Genomic DNA, 22,222 nt, shown 5'->3' on the forward strand with positions numbered 1-22,222 from the left:
AATCGGAATTAGTCCGGACTAGTACAAGCAGCCACACACACACACACACACACACACACACACACGTACATACGTACATGCACGTCGCTATATAAGTGCAATAACCTTGGACGCGACGTTAAACCCCATTTCACCCCACCTCACCTCCTTGCAGCTCTGCGTGTTATTCTCCAATTAAGTGAGGAGGAAGATAGAGATTATTGATTTAGTTTAGAACACAATGGCTTGTAACAAAGTCTGACAGGAGGGATCTCTAATAATGACTGTATACAAAAGCTACGAAGTTGATGTCGGAACACTGTTTTTTTTACGATCACTTCACTTACTATAAGTTTCATGAAAACGTGAATGATCGAGAGTAATCTCCCTTCGTTGTTTGAGACTGTTTTAGCGTTACCGAGTCTTTAGATATTTCGATATATTTTAAGACTGAAAGGGGGCTTGTGCTCCTCGACTAGCGCTTATTTTCAGTCCAGGTATAGACGTAGTAATTAGTGCCTTGTATGAGACTTGGACAATTAGGGTACTCGTGAACTTTTAGATAGATATAGGCTACATACAAATCGATCAAGCAAACAGAGTTATGTTTGAAAAACTTGAACCAAACCGACAAGGACTGCCAATCTGACCAGGTCTAGTCTCCCCTTGAATGTTTAGACACGAAAATCAAAATATCCCCATGCATATGCACGTCCATGAATCCAAGTGAATGAGTATTGTGTTCTAACGGTTCTAACAATATTTCAACAATATCACGGCGGGGGACACCAGAAATGGGCTTCACACACTGTACCCATATTGAGTATCGAGCCCGGGTCTTCGGCGTGACGAGCGAACGCTTTAAACCACTAGGCTACCCCACCGCTCCCCATGACTCCAAAGTCAATAAGTGGGTGAGTGAGTATCGTTCGCTCCTAATAGCAACACTTCCCCCATGTCGCGGCAGGGAGGCACAAATAATGGACTTCTAACGTTTTATTCCTTATGTATGTTCATCTTGACCATTGAGTGGGAACAGAAGGGACACGTTACTTCCATGTCGACCTGGGAGATTTACAGCGTGTAGCTGTATATTGGACGGAACATGTAAATCATTACGAGCAGGTGAACACGTACTTTGCCTTACAATTAAAGAGGCTGCCAACCCCCTTTTGGTACGCGGGATTTAGCAAGTAAACCTCAAGCCACGGCCTTTTGTCAGTGCCTTTGATATTTGTGTTAAGTACTTGGTATACGGGATTCAGGGTTGGGCAATGAGACTCCGAGTGAAAGATTAGATGGTTTTCGGGATTTAGGTGAGTGGGGCTTGGCACTCGTTAAACAGCCGGGACCCTGCCTTGGCATTTGGATGAGCGGTAATACAGCTGGAAATATTATGTAGAGCCGGCGTTAAATTCTTAAACGAATCATGAATACAATACACAAAGTGATGCCACAGGCAAGTTAATTAGCTTATATATCCTGTGTATTTGTGGGGAATGGATGGACCGGTCCCTTATCCAGCTTCTTCTCGACCAATGAGCAAAGGGAGACCACTCTTGTCGGCTTATTAGAGCGAGTTTAGTGCTTACACACAACCAAATGTTTTCCAACATACTTCTATAATAACGTTATATTTTTAGAAAAAATAGTTAAGCATTCAACAGCTATTACCTGTACGAATGTGCAGTGTCTGGTCTTAGAGCAGCAATAAAAACAAAAAAAATGACTTGCTTAGCCAGCTCCTTTTCCGAGTACAGGAAGCTAAACACACTACCCCCAGTTCCGCGCCAAATGTCACCTACTTGAAAATATCTGTGGTCACATCAAACATAAGTCATCATGTTGAAAAAGTACTAATTACAGAAAAACATGGCCAGTTTTAATCACTGGATGGATGTACATTTAAATGACATAAACATCTTACACAATATCATCCAAGCACAGCCTGCAGATATTTCTCGATCTGCATTGAAGACTCCCTACCAAAACGGCACAGTCACAACTGGGTTCTGATTGGCTGGAGTAGACCCTAGTAGCAAAGAGTTTTCAAGAGCAATTGCGCAGCTTGTCTGTCAGCAGCAATTAGTGCAGCTACCGGCAACCTTAAACGTACATCACGAGCTACACACCAGCAGACCGTTCCCAGGTCGGATGAATTGTCTTTGCCAGCAATTACATACGTTCCCCAGTGAGCCAGTTAATACTCACGGTCAAAACAAACACACCCTGGCCTTCAATTTTATCACCGACGGAAACCATGACAACGGCCGTCTAACCAGGATCATCTGCTTCCTTTTATTTAGTCGTTTGCTTCTGCGCCGACAGTTTAGGATTTTCTTCCAGTCTTTATCACAATCAAAGGCCCCGTCCAGAAGTCTTATCCTCTATATTTCAGCATCATGTAAATACCGTTAATAACGAACTATAATTGGCCATTATTATCGGGACTGCAATTGTATAGACTGCAACGTCTGTTTCTAATATAAACATCTATGAAATAGCGAAAAAAAAGGAATCGGAAGGCACAGATCTTTCCAACTAAAAACGAATCCTAAACTTTTCTTCTTGGTACAAATCTTAACACGGCGTTAGAGAGTGAATTGTATGTTTTTAACAGCTAACAGGCACGACTTGGTGGTGAACTACCATATATCCGGCGTTTGAGTATATAGGCAAAGCTTTGAAACCTAAACGTCGCCAAGTGTTTGGCTCCATGGCATGCAGCTACACCTGGCTGTTTGACGTTGCCGGAAATGGACGATGACGCCTCGTTCTGACTTCGTCTCCATAACATAGTAACCGTTGTCGTTGCCAACGTCCCCTTCTGTTTTTAACAGACTCACTATCGCTCTTGCTTGCTATCGCCCTGCATTTCGTTGACTACAACATGGTTTCGAGGACTTCTACTAACAAGATGTTTACTAGGCTGCATATTCAAGGTATTTAAGAAGACAGTTATTGTATTTTAAAGTGTTAGTATGTAGATTTACACTGAAATTGGCCGTTGTTCACCAGCAGATCGGTGGGGATGACTCTGGCCGCCATTTGCAATTTGTGAAAATTCAGAAATCTGTATCTTGTCAATGTCTTTTCCGCGACTGAAATAAGAGCTGTTGGTATTTACATATGGCGGACGATGTTGTTAAATTACTACAGATGTTTTTTTTATATATATAAGACTTAACTTTTGTACATTTATATTTGTAAACTTCTCTTTCAAACGTGCGGCCTATTACTGAAAGATGCACTGTGTACCAACACAACGATTAAATGTCCGTTTTATTTCCTTGAACGCATTCTCGTGGCCTATACGTGTCCCCAAAAGGTCTCTATAAACCCTAGGGTCTATATTATCGGAATCTGCTTGTCTCGCTATCCGTCAGACGGCCCCCAAATAGTTTTGCTTCCATTGTACACGCCATGTATGTGGAGTGCATTTAAATGTGTTGTTTTGGTGATTTTCAGCACGGGAAGATATGATCCGGTATCATGTCACTCCTGCTGCGAGTTTGTGGCCGTCGCTGGATGAGGAATCCGACTGTGTATGTATCTTATCTACCTGTTCTTCAGATTCAACCGAATTGCTTGCTTCTTTTGTCCTTGTATCGATGTCCTCTTACGCATACTAGTGACATTATATTATATTTCCACCGTTATGGTGTGCTGAAAATGAGTCCCGGGGCACCCCCCTCCCTTTTACACAATAACATTTCTTTTTAACAGTCTATCAACTTGTTTGTCGTGGGCTACCGTCTCCTAGCATGTGTAACCAGGGGCATTGCACTCTGACTTTCTCTTGCAATTTGTCTTTGAAAACCTCCTTAAAACCTCGCCCAATAACCCTCCTTTCTCCCTCCCTCCCCCATCACTGATGTAGCGTCCCCAGGCTGCGTCCCCGACCCCCGTTCCCAATCCTCTGAGTGTTTTCATCCCGTTCTGGGCCCGCCCTGACCACAGTGAGACACTCCCAGCCCCAGTCACCATCACCTACGTCGATTATTATCCTGCCCCTAGTGACGACGACAGTGACTACTGGGTCTATGAGGACGAGGACGACGACAGCTTCGTGGAGGACCGAGAGGTTCATCCTCTGAGGAAGGCACTGAGGAGAGTGGCTGCCTTCTGGAGGAGAATCTTCTCGTAGATTTCTCATCCAGTTTGCTTGTGCGTGCGTGCGTGCGTGCGTGCGTGTCTGTGTGTGTTTCTGTGTGTGTGCGTGCGCGTGCGCGTGCGATAGGGAGTTTTTTGCATGTGTGATTGGATGTAAGTGTGTATGTGTGTGAGGGTGCGTTTTGTCTGATTGGGTGTGCATGTGGGAGGAGGAGTTTTGCATGAGTGATTGGGTGGAAGTGTGTTTTATTGAGGGGATTGATTTTGCATGTGCGATTGCATGAGTGTGCATGCGAGATGTGTTTTGAATGATTGTGTGATTGTGTGTGCATGTGATAGGGTTTGTTTTGCATGATTGTGTGATTGTGTATGCACGTGAGAGGGTGTGTTTTGCATGTGTGATTGTGTGTGCATGTGAGAGGATGTGTTTTGCATGTGTGATTGTGTGTGCATGTGAGAGGATGTGTTTTGCATGTGTGATTGTGTTTGAGTGTGTATGGGTGATGAAGATGTGTTTTGCGTGCATGTTCGGGTGTAAGTGATTTTGTTGGAGAGGATGTGTTTTGGTGCTCGTCTAATAAACTATTCCCCCTTTTGGTCTATTTTGGCTGCATCCTTTTGGCTTATTTTTGGACTCACTATTTCGATCTAGTATGTTTTGGCATACCCTTTGGCTAACATTTCCAAGTTTATTAGTCTTCTTATCAGAGGACTGTTCTTACTTTTTGGTCCTGATTCAGATACTTTCTTTTGGCACATGCCATTCTATTTCTTGATTATATCTAAATAAATATTGATGAATGGTATACACAAGAGTCTGTTTTCCTTCCTTCCTTGGATCTAATAACGACAAGATGACAGCAACACAGCACGAGAGGCGGCTGAACCGACTCTGGTCTTGAGATATCTTGAAGAAGTTGTTATACAGAGTAAACTAATTAACAAATAAAGATATTTAGGGGGTCATTTGCCCTATCCCGCTGTGTTGCTGTCTTCTAGCCGAGAGTATTCTACAAGCCGTCTGTGATGGCAAACACGAAGTTAATAGATCAACAAGGGTTGCCATAGCTACGAAGTTGATGTCGGAACACTGGTTATTTTACGATCACTTCACTTACTATAAGTTTCATGAAAACGTGAATGATCGAGAGTAGTCTCCCTTCCCTGTTTGTGACTGATTTACCGTTACCGAGTCTTTAGATATTTAGATATATTTTTAGAATAAAAGGGGGCCTTTGCTCCTCGACTAGGGCTTATTTTTCAGTCCAGGTATAGACGTAGTAATTTGTGCCTTGTATGAGACTGGGACAATTAGGGTACTCATGAACTCTTAGATAAATATCTATAGGCTACATACAATTCGATCAAGTTTGAAAAACCTGAACCAAACCGACAAGGACTGCCAATTTGACCAGGCCTAGTCTCCCCTTGAATGTTTACACACGAAAATCCCAATATATCCAATGCATATGCACGTCCATGAATCCAAGTGAATGAGTATGGTTTTAGGAATATTTCAAGCATATCACGGCGGGGGACACCAGAAATGGGCTCCACACATTGTACCCATGTAGGGAATCGAACCCGGATGTGGGCGTTACGAGCGACCGCTTTAACCACTAGGCTACCACACTGCCCCCCGTGACTCCAAAGTCAATAAGTGGGTGAGTGAGTATCGTTCGCTCCTAATAGCAACACTTCCCCCATGTCGCGGCAGGGAGGCACAAATAATGGACTTCTCACGTTTTATTCATCATGTATGTTCATCTTGAACATTGAGTGGGAACAGAAGGGACACGTTACTTCCATGTCGACCTGGGAGATTAACAGCGTGTAGCTGTATATTGGATGGAACAACCTAATAATTTAAACTGTAGTAGTAGTAGTAGTAATTGTGGTGGTGGTGGTGGTGGTAGTAGTAGTAGTAGTAGTAGTAGTAGTAGTAGTAGTAGTAGTAGTAGTAGTATAAATATACGGCCTACCTATAATCATGTTTGATTTAAAAAGTAGGAAAGCTTAAAATCAAGGTGAGGCGTTTAATCTTGACCAGATGGTAGATCAGGTTCTCTGACCAGATACATGCACGCATAACCAATGCTGAATGTCAAAACATGTAAATCATTACGAGCAGGTGAACACGTACTTTGCCCTAAAATTAAAGAGGCTGCCAACCCCCTTTTGGTACGCGGGATTCAGGGGTCCATTAAGAGGGCATTAGGGATTCAGCAGTGTGGTACGCGGGACGCAAATACAATCGCATTTGGTACGCAGATTTAACATTTAAATAAAAATAATGGCGCACGTAAATATTTCCTTTATATTTTATTTTTTTAATAGATATTTTTTTCGCAAGTAAACCCCAAGCCACGCCCTTTTGTCAGTGCCTTTGATATTTGTGTTAAGTACTTGGTATACGGGATTCAGGGTTGAGCAATGAGACTCAGAGTGAAAAATTGGATGGTTTTCGGGATTCAGGGAAGTGGGGCTTGGCACTCGTTAAACAGCCGGGACCCTGCCTTGGCATTTGGATGAGCGGTAATACAGCTGGAGATATTATGTAGAGCCGGCGTTAAATTCTTAAACGAATCATGAATACAATAAACAAAGTGATGCCACAGGCAAGTTAATTAGCTTATATATCCTGTGTATTTGTGGGGAATGGATGGACCGGTCCCTTATCCAGCTTCTTCTCGACCAATGAGCAAAGGGAGACCACTCTTGTCGGCTTATTAGAGCGAGTTTAGTGCTTACACACAACCAAATGTTTTCCAACATACTTCTATAATAACGTTATATTTTTAGAAAAAATAGTTAAGCATTCAACAGCTATTACCTGTACGCATGTGCAGTGTCTGGTCTTAGAGTAGCAATAAAAAAACCAAAAATAATGACTTGCTTAGCCAGCTCCTTTTCCGAGTACAGGAAGCTAAACACACTGTCCCCAGTTCCGCGCCAAATGCCACCTACTTGAAAATATCTGTGGTCACATCAAACATAAGTCATCATGTTGAAAAAGTACTAATTACAGAAAAACATGGCCAGTTTTAATAACTGGATGGATGTACATCTAAATGACATAAACATCTTACACAATATCATCCAAGCACAGCCTGCAGATATCTCTCGATCTGCATTGAAGACTCCCTACCAAAACGGCACAGTCACACCTGGTTCTTATTGGCTGTAGCAGAATCTAGTAGACGAATTGGGCATCCAGCAGCAATTAGTGCAGCTACCGGCAACCTTAAACGTACATCACGAGCTACACACCAGCAGACCGTTCCCGGGCCGGATGAATTGTCTTTGCCAGCAATTACATACGTTCCCCAGTTAGCCAGTTAATACTCACGGTCAAAACAAACACAACCTGGCCTTCATTTTGTCACCGACGGAAACCATGACAACGGCCGTCTAACCAGGATCATCTGCTTCCTTTTATTTAGTCGTTTGATTCTGCGCCGACAGTTAAGGACTTTCTTCCAGTCTTTATCACAATCAAAGGCCCCGTCCAGAAGTCTTATCCTCTATATTTCAGCATCATGTAAATACCGTTAATAACGAACTATAATTGGCCATTATTATCGGGACTGCAATTGTATAGACTGCAACGTCTGTTTCTAATATAAACATCTATGAAATAGCGAAAAAAAAGGAATCGGAAGGCACAGATCTTTCCAACTAAAAACGAATCCTAAACTTTTCTTCTTGGTACAAATCTTAACACGGCGTTAGAGAGTGAATTGTATGTTTTTAACAGCTAACAGGCACGACTTGGTGGTGAACTACCATATATCCGGCGTTTGAGTATATAGGCAAAGCTTTGAAACCTAAACGTCGCCAAGTGTTTGGCTCCATGGCATGCAGCTACACCTGGCGTTTTGACGTTGCCGGAAATGGACGATGACGCCTCGTTCTGACTTCGTCTCCATAACATAGTAACCGTTGTCGTTGCCAACGTCCCCTTCTGTTTTTAACAGACTCACTATCGCTCTTGCTTGCTATCGCCCTGCATTTCGTTGACTACAACATGGTTTCGAGGACTTCTACTAACAAGATGTTTACTAGGCTGCATATTCAAGGTATTTAAGAAGACAGTTATTGTATTTTAAAGTGTTAGTATGTAGATTTACACTGAAATTGGCCGTTGTTCACCAGCAGATCGGTGGGGATGACTCTGGCCGCCATTTGCAATTTGTGAAAATTCAGAAATCTGTATCTTGTCAATGTCTTTTCCGCGACTGAAATAAGAGCTGTTGGTATTTACATATGGCGGACGATGTTGTTAAATTACTACAGATGTTTTTTTTATATATATAAGACTTAACTTTTGTACATTTATATTTGTAAACTTCTCTTTCAAACGTGCGGCCTATTACTGAAAGATGCACTGTGTACCAACACAACGATTAAATGTCCGTTTTATTTCCTTGAACGCATTCTCGTGGCCTATACGTGTCCCCAAAAGGTCTCTATAAACCCTAGGGTCTATATTATCGGAATCTGCTTGTCTCGCTATCCGTCAGACGGCCCCCAAATAGTTTTGCTTCCATTGTACACGCCATGTATGTGGAGTGCATTTAAATGTGTTGTTTTGGTGATTTTCAGCACGGGAAGATATGATCCGGTATCATGTCACTCCTGCTGCGAGTTTGTGGCCGTCGCTGGATGAGGAATCCGACTGTGTATGTATCTTATCTACCTGTTCTTCAGATTCAACCGAATTGCTTGCTTCTTTTGTCCTTGTATCGATGTCCTCTTACGCATACTAGTGACATTATATTATATTTCCACCGTTATGGTGTGCTGAAAATGAGTCCCGGGGCACCCCCCTCCCTTTTACACAATAACATTTCTTTTTAACAGTCTATCAACTTGTTTGTCGTGGGCTACCGTCTCCTAGCATGTGTAACCAGGGGCATTGCACTCTGACTTTCTCTTGCAATTTGTCTTTGAAAACCTCCTTAAAACCTCGCCCAATGACCCTCCTTTCTCCCTCCCTCTCCCATCACTGATGTAGCGTCCCCAGGCTGCGTCCCCGACCCCCGTTCCCAATCCTCTGAGTGTTTTCATCCCGTTCTGGGCCCGCCCTGACCACAGTGAGACACTCCCAGCCCCAGTCACCATCACCTACGTCGATTATTATCCTGCCCCTAGTGACGACGACAGTGACTACTGGGTCTATGAGGACGAGGACGACGACAGCTTCGTGGAGGACCGAGAGGTTCATCCTCTGAGGAAGGCACTGAGGAGAGTGGCTGCCTTCTGGAGGAGAATCTTCTCGTAGATTTCTCATCCAGTTTGCTTGTGCGTGCGTGCGTGCGTGCGTGTCTGTGTGTGTTTCTGTGTGTGTGCGTGCGCGTGCGCGTGCGATAGGGAGTTTTTTGCATGTGTGATTGGATGTAAGTGTGTATGTGTGTGAGGGTGCGTTTTGTCTGATTGGATTGGCATGTGAGAGGATGAGTTTTGCATGAGTGATTGGGTGGAAGTGTGTTTTATTGAGGGGATTGATTTTGCATGTGCGATTGCATGAGTGTGCATGCGAGATGTGTTTTGAATGATTGTGTGATTGTGTGTGCATGTGATAGGGTTTGTTTTGCATGATTGTGTGATTGTGTATGCACGTGAGAGGGTGTGTTTTGCATGTGTGATTGTGTGTGCATGTGAGAGGATGTGTTTTGCATGTGTGATTGTGTGTGCATGTGAGAGGATGTGTTTTGCATGTGTGATTGTGTTTGAGTGTGTATGGGTGATGAAGATGTGTTTTGCGTGCATGTTCGGGTGTAAGTGATTTTGTTGGAGAGGATGTGTTTTGGTGCTCGTCTAATAAACTATTCCCCCTTTTGGTCTATTTTGGCTGCATCCTTTTGGCTTATTTTTGGACTCACTATTTCGATCTAGTATGTTTTGGCATACCCTTTGGCTAACATTTCCAAGTTTATTAGTCTTCTTATCAGAGGACTGTTCTTACTTTTTGGTCCTGATTCAGATACTTTCTTTTGGCACATGCCATTCTATTTCTTGATTATATCTAAATAAATATTGATGAATGGTATACACAAGAGTCTGTTTTCCTTCCTTCCTTGGATCTAATAACGACAAGATGACAGCAACACAGCACGAGAGGCGGCTGAACCGACTCTGGTCTTGAGATATCTTGAAGAAGTTGTTATACAGAGTAAACTAATTAACAAATAAAGATATTTAGGGGGTCATTTGCCCTATCCCGCTGTGTTGCTGTCTTCTAGCCGAGAGTATTCTACAAGCCGTCTGTGATGGCAAACACGAAGTTAATAGATCAACAAGGGTTGCCATAGCTACGAAGTTGATGTCGGAACACTGGTTATTTTACGATCACTTCACTTACTATAAGTTTCATGAAAACGTGAATGATCGAGAGTAGTCTCCCTTCCCTGTTTGTGACTGATTTACCGTTACCGAGTCTTTAGATATTTAGATATATTTTTAGAATAAAAGGGGGCCTTTGCTCCTCGACTAGCGCTTATTTTTCAGTCCAGGTATAGACGTAGTAATTTGTGCCTTGTATGAGACTGGGACAATTAGGGTACTCATGAACTCTTAGATAAATATCTATAGGCTACATACAATTCGATCAAGTTTGAAAAACCTGAACCAAACCGACAAGGACTGCCAATTTGACCAGGCCTAGTCTCCCCTTGAATGTTTACACACGAAAATCCCAATATATCCAATGCATATGCACGTCCATGAATCCAAGTGAATGAGTATGGTTTTAGGAATATTTCAAGCATATCACGGCGGGGGACACCAGAAATGGGCTCCACACATTGTACCCATGTAGGGAATCGAACCCGGATGTGGGCGTTACGAGCGACCGCTTTAACCACTAGGCTACCACACTGCCCCCCGTGACTCCAAAGTCAATAAGTGGGTGAGTGAGTATCGTTCGCTCCTAATAGCAACACTTCCCCCATGTCGCGGCAGGGAGGCACAAATAATGGACTTCTCACGTTTTATTCATCATGTATGTTCATCTTGAACATTGAGTGGGAACAGAAGGGACACGTTACTTCCATGTCGACCTGGGAGATTAACAGCGTGTAGCTGTATATTGGATGGAACAACCTAATAATTTAAACTGTAGTAGTAGTAGTAGTAATTGTGGTGGTGGTGGTGGTGGTAGTAGTAGTAGTAGTAGTAGTAGTAGTAGTAGTAGTAGTAGTAGTAGTAGTAGTAGTAGTATAAATATACGGCCTACCTATAATCATGTTTGATTTAAAAAGTAGGAAAGCTTAAAATCAAGGTGAGGCGTTTAATCTTGACCAGATGGTAGATCAGGTTCTCTGACCAGATACATGCACGCATAACCAATGCTGAATGTCAAAACATGTAAATCATTACGAGCAGGTGAACACGTACTTTGCCCTAAAATTAAAGAGGCTGCCAACCCCCTTTTGGTACGCGGGATTCAGGGGTCCATTAAGAGGGCATTAGGGATTCAGCAGTGTGGTACGCGGGACGCAAATACAATCGCATTTGGTACGCAGATTTAACATTTAAATAAAAATAATGGCGCACGTAAATATTTCCTTTATATTTTATTTTTTTAATAGATATTTTTTTCGCAAGTAAACCCCAAGCCACGCCCTTTTGTCAGTGCCTTTGATATTTGTGTTAAGTACTTGGTATACGGGATTCAGGGTTGAGCAATGAGACTCAGAGTGAAAAATTGGATGGTTTTCGGGATTCAGGGAAGTGGGGCTTGGCACTCGTTAAACAGCCGGGACCCTGCCTTGGCATTTGGATGAGCGGTAATACAGCTGGAGATATTATGTAGAGCCGGCGTTAAATTCTTAAACGAATCATGAATACAATAAACAAAGTGATGCCACAGGCAAGTTAATTAGCTTATATATCCTGTGTATTTGTGGGGAATGGATGGACCGGTCCCTTATCCAGCTTCTTCTCGACCAATGAGCAAAGGGAGACCACTCTTGTCGGCTTATTAGAGCGAGTTTAGTGCTTACACACAACCAAATGTTTTCCAACATACTTCTATAATAACGTTATATTTTTTTTAAAAATAGTTAAGCATTCAACAGCTATTACCTGTACGCATGTGCAGTGTCTGGTCTTAGAGTAGCAATACAAAACCCAAAAATAATGACTTGCTTAGCCAGCTCCTTTTCCGAGTACAGGAAGCTAAACACACTGTCCCCAGTTCCGCGCCAAATGCCACCTACTTGAAAATATCTGTGGTCACATCAAACATAAGTCATCATGTTGAAAAAGTACTAATTACAGAAAAACATGGCCAGTTTTAATAACTGGATGGATGTACATCTAAATGACATAAACATCTTACACAATATCATCCAAGCACAGCCTGCAGATATCTCTCGATCTGCATTGAAGACTCCCTACCAAAACGGCACAGTCACACCTGGTTCTTATTGGCTGTAGCAGAATCTAGTAGACGAATTGGGCATCCAGCAGCAATTAGTGCAGCTACCGGCAACCTTAAACGTACATCACGAGCTACACACCAGCAGACCGTTCCCGGGCCGGATGAATTGTCTTTGCCAGCAATTACATACGTTCCCCAGTTAGCCAGTTAATACTCACGGTCAAAACAAACACAACCTGGCCTTCATTTTGTCACCGACGGAAACCATGACAACGGCCGTCTAACCAGGATCATCTGCTTCCTTTTATTTAGTCGTTTGATTCTGCGCCGACAGTTAAGGACTTTCTTCCAGTCTTTATCACAATCAAAGGCCCCGTCCAGAAATCTTATCTGCTATATTTCAGCATCATGTAAATACCGTTAATAACGAACTATAATTGGCCATTTTAATCGGGACTGCAATTGTATAGGCTGCAACGTCTGTTTCTTATATAAACATCTATGAAACAGCGAAAAAAAAGGAATCGGAAGGCACAGATCTTTCCAACTGAAAACGAATCCTAAACTTTTCTTAATGGTACAAATCTTAACACGGCGTTAGAGAGTGAATTGTATGTTTTTAACAGCTAACAGGCACGACTTGGTGGTGAACTACCATATATCCGGCGTTTGAGTATATAGGCAAAGCTTTGAAACCTAAACGTCGCCAAGTGTTTGGCTCCATGGCATGCAGCTACACCTGGCTGTTTGACGTTGCCGGAAATGGACGATGACGCCTCGTTCTGACTTCGTCTCCATAACATAGTAACCGTTGTCGTTGCCAACGTCCCCTTCTGTTTTTAACAGACTCACTATCGCTCTTGCTTGCTATCGCCCTGCATTTCGTTGACTACAACATGGTTTCGAGGACTTCTACTAACAAGATGTTTACTAGGCTGCATATTCAAGGTATTTAAGAAGACAGTTATTGTATTTTAAAGTGTTAGTATGTAGATTTACACTGAAATTGGCCGTTGTTCACCAGCAGATCGGTGGGGATGACTCTGGCCGCCATTTGCAATTTGTGAAAATTCAGAAATCTGTATCTTGTCAATGTCTTTTCCGCGACTGAAATAAGAGCTGTTGGTATTTACATATGGCGGACGATGTTGTTAAATTACTACAGATGTTTTTTTCATATATATAAGACTTAACTTTTGTACATTTATATTTGTAAACTTCTCTTTCAAACGTGCGGCCTATTACTGAAAGATGTACTGTGTACCAACACAACGATTAAATGTCCGTTTTATTTCCTTGAACGCATTCTCGTGGCCTATACGTGTCCCCAAAAGGTCTCTATAAACCCTAGGGTCTATATTATCGGAATCTGCTTGTCTCGCTATCCGTCAGACGGCCCCCAAATAGTTTTGCTTCCATTGTACACGCCATGTATGTGGAGTGCATTTAAATGTGTTGTTTTGGTGATTTTCAGCACGGGAAGATATGATCCGGTATCATGTCACTCCTGCTGCGAGTTTGTGGCCGTCGCTGGATGAGGAATCCGACTGTGTATGTATCTTATCTACCTGTTCTTCAGATTCAACCGAATTGCTTGCTTCTTTTGTCCTTGTATCGATGTCCTCTTACGCATACTAGTGACATTATATTATATTTCCACCGTTATGGTGTGCTGAAAATGAGTCCCGGGGCACCCCCCTCCCTTTTACACAATAACATTTCTTTCTAACAGTCTATCAACTTGTTTGTCGTGGGCTACCGTCTCCTAGCATGTGTAACCAGGGGCATTGCACTCTGACTTTCTCTTGCAATTTGTCTTTGAAAACCTCCTTAAAACCTCGCCCAATGACCCTCCTTTCTCCCTCCCTCCCCCATCACTGATGTAGCGTCCCCAGGCTGCGTCCCCGACCCCCGTTCCCAATCCTCTGAGTGTTTTCATCCCGTTCTGGGCCCGCCCTGACCACAGTGAGACACTCCCAGCCCCAGTCACCATCACCTACGTCGATTATTATCCTGCCCCTAGTGACGACGACAGTGACTACTGGGTCTATGAGGACGAGGACGACGACAGCTTCGTGGAGGACCGAGAGGTGCTTCCTCTGAGGAAGGCACTGAGGAGAGTGGCTGCCTTCTGGAGGAGAATCTTCTCGTAGATTTCTCATCCAGTTTGCTTGTGCGTGCGTGCGTGCGTGCGTGCGTGCGTGCGTGCGTGTCTGTGTGTGTTTCTGTGTGTGTGCGTGCGCGTGCGCGTGCGATAGGGAGTTTTTTGCATGTGTGATTGGATGTAAGTGTGTATGTGTGTGAGGGTGCGTTTTGTCTGATTGGATTGGCATGTGAGAGGATGAGTTTTGCATGAGTGATTGGGTGGAAGTGTGTTTTATTGAGGGGATTGATTTTGCATGTGCGATTGCATGAGTGTGCATGCGAGATGTGTTTTGCATGATTGTGTGATTGTGTGTGCATGTGATAGGGTTTGTTTTGCATGATTGTGTGATTGTGTATGCACGTGAGAGGGTGTGTTTTGCATGTGTGATTGTGTGTGCATGTGAGAGGATGTGTTTTGCATGTGTGATTGTGTGTGCATGTGAGAGGATGTGTTTTGCATGTGTGATTGTGTTTGAGTGTGTATGGGTGATGAAGATGTGTTTTGCGTGCATGTTCGGGTGTAAGTGATTTTGTTGGAGAGGATGTGTTTTGGTGCTCGTCTAATAAACTATGCCCCCTTTTGGTCTATTTTGGCTGCATCCTTTTGGCTTATTTTTGGACTCACTATTTCGATCTAGTATGTTTTGGCATACCCTTTGGCTAACATTTCCAAGTTTATTAGTCTTCTTATCAGAGGACTGTTCTTACTTTTTGGTCCTGATTCAGATACTTTCTTTTGGCACATGCCATTCTATTTCTTGATTATATCTAAATAAATATTGATGAATGGTATACACAAGAGTCTGTTTTCCTTCCTTCCTTGGATCTAATAACGACAAGATGACAGCAACACAGCACGAGAGGCGGCTGAACCGACTCTGGTCTTGAGATATCTTGAAGAAGTTGTTATACAGAGTAAACTAATTAACAAATAAAGATATTTAGGGGGTCATTTGCCCTATCCCGCTGTGTTGCTGTCTTCTAGCCGAGAGTATTCTACAAGCCGTCTGTGATGGCAAACACGAAGTTAATAGATCAACAAGGGTTGCCATAGCTACGAAGTTGATGTCGGAACACTGGTTATTTTACGATCACTTCACTTACTATAAGTTTCATGAAAACGTGAATGATCGAGAGTAGTCTCCCTTCCCTGTTTGTGACTGATTTACCGTTACCGAGTCTTTAGATATTTAGATATATTTTTAGAATAAAAGGGGGCCTTTGCTCCTCGACTAGCGCTTATTTTTCAGTCCAGGTATAGACGTAGTAATTTGTGCCTTGTATGAGACTGGGACAATTAGGGTACTCATGAACTCTTAGATAAATATCTATAGGCTACATACAATTCGATCAAGTTTGAAAAACCTGAACCAAACCGACAAGGACTGCCAATTTGACCAGGCCTAGTCTCCCCTTGAATGTTTACACACGAAAATCCCAATATATCCAATGCATATGCACGTCCATGAATCCAAGTGAATGAGTATGGTTTTAGGAATATTTCAAGCATATCACGGCGGGGGACACCAGAAATGGGCTCCACACATTGTACCCATGTAGGGAATCGAACCCGGATGTGGGCGTTACGAGCGACCGCTTTAACCACTAGGCTACCACACTGCCCCCCGTGACTCCAAAGTCAATAAGTGGGTGAGTGAGTATCGTTCGCTCCTAATGGCAACACTTCCCCCATGTCGCGGCAGGGAGGCACAAATAATGGACTTCTCACGTTTTATTCATCATGTATGTTCATCTTGAACATTGAGTGGGAACAGAAGGGACACGTTACTTCCATGTCGACCTGGGAGATTAACAGCGTGTAGCTGTATATTGGATGGAACAACCTAATAATTTAAACTGTAGTAGTAGTAGTAGTAATTGTGGTGGTGGTGGTGGTGGTAGTAGTAGTAGTAGTAGTAGTAGTAGTAGTAGTAGTAATAGTAGTAGTAGTAGTAGTATAAATATACGGCCTACCTATAATCATGTTTGATTTAAAAAGTAGGAAAGCTTAAAATCAAGGTGAGGCGTTTAATCTTGACCAGATGGTAGATCAGGTTCTCTGACCAGATACATGCACGCATAACCAATGCTGAATGTCAAAACATGTAAATCATTACGAGCAGGTGAACACGTACTTTGCCCTAAAATTAAAGAGGCTGCCAACCCCCTTTTGGTACGCGGGATTCAGGGGTCCATTAAGAGGGCATTAGGGATTCAGCAGTGTGGTACGCGGGACGGAAATACAATCGCATTTGGTACGCAGATTTAACATTTAAATAAAAATAATGGCGCACGTAAATATTTCCTTTATATTTTATTTTTTTAATAGATATTTTTTTCGCAAGTAAACCCCAAGCCACGCCCTTTTGTCAGTGCCTTTGATATTTGTGTTAAGTACTTGGTATACGGGATTCAGGGTTGAGCAATGAGACTCAGAGTGAAAAATTGGATGGTTTTCGGGATTCAGGGAAGTGGGGCTTGGCACTCGTTAAACAGCCGGGACCCTGCCTTGGCATTTGGATGAGCGGTAATACAGCTGGAGATATTATGTAGAGCCGGCGTTAAATTCTTAAACGAATCATGAATACAATAAACAAAGTGATGCCACAGGCAAGTTAATTAGCTTATATATCCTGTGTATTTGTGGGGAATGGATGGACCGGTCCCTTATCCAGCTTCTTCTCGACCAATGAGCAAAGGGAGACCACTCTTGTCGGCTTATTAGAGCGAGTTTAGTGCTTACACACAACCAAATGTTTTCCAACATACTTCTATAATAACGTTATATTTTTTTTAAAAATAGTTAAGCATTCAACAGCTATTACCTGTACGCATGTGCAGTGTCTGGTCTTAGAGTAGCAATAAAAAAACCAAAAATAATGACTTGCTTAGCCAGCTCCTTTTCCGAGTACAGGAAGCTAAACACACTGTCCCCAGTTCCGCGCCAAATGCCACCTACTTGAAAATATCTGTGGTCACATCAAACATAAGTCATCATGTTGAAAAAGTACTAATTACAGAAAAACATGGCCAGTTTTAATAACTGGATGGATGTACATCTAAATGACATAAACATCTTACACAATATCATCCAAGCACAGCCTGCAGATATCTCTCGATCTGCATTGAAGACTCCCTACCAAAACGGCACAGTCACACCTGGTTCTTATTGGCTGTAGCAGAATCTAGTAGACGAATTGGGCATCCAGCGGCAATTAGTGCAGCTACCGGCAACCTTAAACGTACATCACGAGCTACACACCAGCAGACCGTTCCCGGGTCGGATGAATTGTCTTTGCCAGCAATTACATACGTTCCCCAGTTAGCCAGTTAATACTCACGGTCAAAACAAACACAACCTGGCCTTCATTTTGTCACCGACGGAAACCATGACAACGGCCGTCTAACCAGGATCATCTGCTTCCTTTTATTTAGTCGTTTGATTCTGCGCCGACAGTTAAGGACTTTCTTCCAGTCTTTATCACAATCAAAGGCCCCGTCCAGAAATCTTATCTGCTATATTTCAGCATCATGTAAATACCGTTAATAACGAACTATAATTGGCCATTTTAATCGGGACTGCAATTGTATAGGCTGCAACGTCTGTTTCTTATATAAACATCTATGAAACAGCGAAAAAAAAGGAATCGGAAGGCACAGATCTTTCCAACTGAAAACGAATCCTAAACTTTTCTTAATGGTACAAATCTTAACACGGCGTTAGAGAGTGAATTGTATGTTTTTAACAGCTAACAGGCACGACTTGGTGGTGAACTACCATATATCCGGCGTTTGAGTATATAGGCAAAGCTTTGAAACCTAAACGTCGCCAAGTGTTTGGCTCCATGGCATGCAGCTACACCTGGCTGTTTGACGTTGCCGGAAATGGACGATGACGCCTCGTTCTGACTTCGTCTCCATAACATAGTAACCGTTGTCGTTGCCAACGTCCCCTTCTGTTTTTAACAGACTCACTATCGCTCTTGCTTGCTATCGCCCTGCATTTCGTTGACTACAACATGGTTTCGAGGACTTCTACTAACAAGATGTTTACTAGGCTGCATATTCAAGGTATTTAAGAAGACAGTTATTGTATTTTAAAGTGTTAGTATGTAGATTTACACTGAAATTGGCCGTTGTTCACCAGCAGATCGGTGGGGATGACTCTGGCCGCCATTTGCAATTTGTGAAAATTCAGAAATCTGTATCTTGTCAATGTCTTTTCCGCGACTGAAATAAGAGCTGTTGGTATTTACATATGGCGGACGATGTTGTTAAATTACTACAGATGTTTTTTTCATATATATAAGACTTAACTTTTGTACATTTATATTTGTAAACTTCTCTTTCAAACGTGCGGCCTATTACTGAAAGATGCACTGTGTACCAACACAACGGTTTCAATGTCCGTTTTATTTCCTTGAACGCATTCTCGTGGCCTATACGTGTCCCCAAAAGGTCTCTATAAACCCTAGGGTCTATATTATCGGAATCTGCTTGTCTCGCTATCCGTCAGACGGCCCCCAAATAGTTTTGCTTCCATTGTACACGCCATGTATGTGGAGTGCATTTAAATGTGTTGTTTTGGTGATTTTCAGCACGGGAAGATATGATCCGGTATCATGTCACTCCTGCTGCGAGTTTGTGGCCGTCGCTGGATGAGGAATCCGACTGTGTATGTATCTTATCTACCTGTTCTTCAGATTCAACCGAATTGCTTGCTTCTTTTGTCCTTGTATCAATGTCCTCTTACGCATACTAGTGACATTATATTATATTTCCACCGTTATGGTGTGCTGAAAATGAGTCCCGGGGCACCCCCCTCCCTTTTACACAATAACATTTCTTTCTAACAGTCTATCAACTTGTTTGTCGTGGGCTACCGTCTCCTAGCATGTGTAACCAGGGGCATTGCACTCAGACTTTCTCTTGCAATTTGTCTTTGAAAACCTCCTTAAAACCTCGCCCAATGACCCTCCTTTCTCCCTCCCTCCCCCATCACTGATGTAGCGTCCCCAGGCTGCGTCCCCGACCCCCTCTCCCAATCCTCTGAGTGTTTTCATCCCGTTCTGGGCCCGCCCTGACCACAGTGAGACACTCCCAGCCCCAGTCACCATCACCTACGTCGATTACTATCCTGCCCCTAGTGACGACGACAGTGACTACTGGGTCTATGAGGACGAGGACGACGACAGCTTCGTGGAGGACCGAGAGGTTCATCCTCTGAGGAAGACACTGAGGAGAGTGGCTGCCTTCTGGAGGAGAATCTTCTCGTAGATTTCTCATCCAGTTTGCTTGTGCGTGCGTGCGTGCGTGCGTGTCTGTGTGTGTTTCTGTGTGTGTGCGTGCGCGTGCGCGTGCGCGTGCGATAGGGAGTTTTTTGCATGTGTGATTGGATGTAAGTGTGTATGTGTGTGAGGGTGCGTTTTGTCTGATTGGATTGGCATGTGAGAGGATGAGTTTTGCATGAGTGATTGGGTGGAAGTGTGTTTTATTGAGGGGATTGATTTTGCATGTGCGATTGCATGAGTGTGCATGCGAGATGTGTTTTGCATGATTGTGTGATTGTGTGTGCATGTGATAGGGTTTGTTTTGCATGATTGTGTGATTTTGTATGCACGTGAGAGGGTGTGTTTTGCATGTGTGATTGTGTGTGCATGTGAGAGGATGTGTTTTGCATGTGTGATTGTGTGTGCATGTGAGAGGATGTGTTTTGCATGTGTGATTGTGTTTGAGTGTGTATGGGTGATGAAGATGTGTTTTGCGTGCATGTTCGGGTGTAAGTGATTTTGTTGGAGAGGATGTGTTTTGGTGCTCGTCTAATAAACTATTCCCCCTTTTGGTCTATTTTGGCTGCATCCTTTTGGCTTATTTTTGGACTCACTATTTCGATCTAGTATGTTTTGGCATACCCTTTGGCTAACATTTCCAAGTTTATTAGTCTTCTTATCAGAGGACTGTTCCTACTTTTTGGTCCTGATTCAGATACTTTCTTTTGGCACATGCCATTCTATTTCTTGATTATATCTAAATAAATATTGATGAATGGTATACACAAGAGTCTGTTTTCCTTCCTTCCTTGGATCTAATAACGACAAGATGACAGCAACACAGCACGAGAGGCGGCTGAACCGACTCTGGTCTTGAGATATCTTGAAGAAGTTGTTATACAGAGTAAACTAATTAACAAATAAAGATATTTAGGGGGTCATTTGCCCTATCCCGCTGTGTTGCTGTCTTCTAGCCGAGAGTATTCTACAAGCCGTCTGTGATGGCAAACACGAAGTTAATAGATCAACAAGGGTTGCCATAGCTACGAAGTTGATGTCGGAACACTGGTTATTTTACGATCACTTCACTTACTATAAGTTTCATGAAAACGTGAATGATCGAGAGTAGTCTCCCTTCCCTGTTTGTGACTGATTTACCGTTACCGAGTCTTTAGATATTTAGATATATTTTTAGAATAAAAGGGGGCCTTTGCTCCTCGACTAGCGCTTATTTTTCAGTCCAGGTATAGACGTAGTAATTTGTGCCTTGTATGAGACTGGGACAATTAGGGTACTCATGAACTCTTAGATAAATATCTATAGGCTACATACAATTCGATCAAGTCTGAAAAACCTGAACCAAACCGACAAGGACTGCCAATTTGACCAGGCCTAGTCTCCCCTTGAATGTTTACACACGAAAATCCCAATATATCCCATGCATATGCACGTCCATGAATCCAAGTGAATGAGTATGGTTTTAGGAATATTTCAAGCATATCACGGCGGGGGACACCAGAAATGGGCTCCACACATTGTACCCATGTAGGGAATCGAACCCGGATGTGGGCGTTACGAGCGACCGCTTTAACCACTAGGCTACCACACTGCCCCCCGTGACTCCAAAGTCAATAAGTGGGTGAGTGAGTATCGTTCGCTCCTAATAGCAACACTTCCCCCATGTCGCGGCAGGGAGGCACAAATAATGGACTTCTCACGTTTTATTCATCATGTATGTTCATCTTGAACATTGAGTGGGAACAGAAGGGACACGTTACTTCCATGTCGACCTGGGAGATTAACAGCGTGTAGCTGTATATTGGATGGAACAAACTAATAATTTAAACTGTAGTAGTAGTAGTAGTAATTGTGGTGGTGGTGGTGGTAGTAGTAGTAGTAGTAGTAGTAGTAGTAGTAGTAGTAGTAGTAGTAGTAGTATAAATATACGGCCTACCTATAATCATGTTTGATTTAAAAAGTAGGAAAGCTTAAAATCAAGGTGAGGCGTTTAATCTTGACCAGATGGTAGATCAGGTTCTCTGACCAGATACATGCACGCATAACCAATGCTGAATGTCAAAACATGTAAATCATTACGAGCAGGTGAACACGTACTTTGCCCTAAAATTAAAGAGGCTGCCAACCCCCTTTTGGTACGCGGGATTCAGGGGTCCATTTAGAGGGCATTAGGGATTCAGCAGTGTGGTACGCGGGACGCAAATACAATCGCATTTGGTACGCAGATTTAACATTTAAATAAAAATAATGGTGCACGTAAATATTTCCTTTATATTTTATTTTTTTAATAGATATTTTTTTCGCAAGTAAA

Source organism: Haliotis rufescens, unplaced genomic scaffold (genome assembly GCF_023055435.1).
Source record: "Haliotis rufescens isolate VD_foot unplaced genomic scaffold, xgHalRufe1.0.p SCAF_23, whole genome shotgun sequence".
Lineage (NCBI taxonomy): Eukaryota > Metazoa > Mollusca > Gastropoda > Lepetellida > Haliotidae > Haliotis > Haliotis rufescens.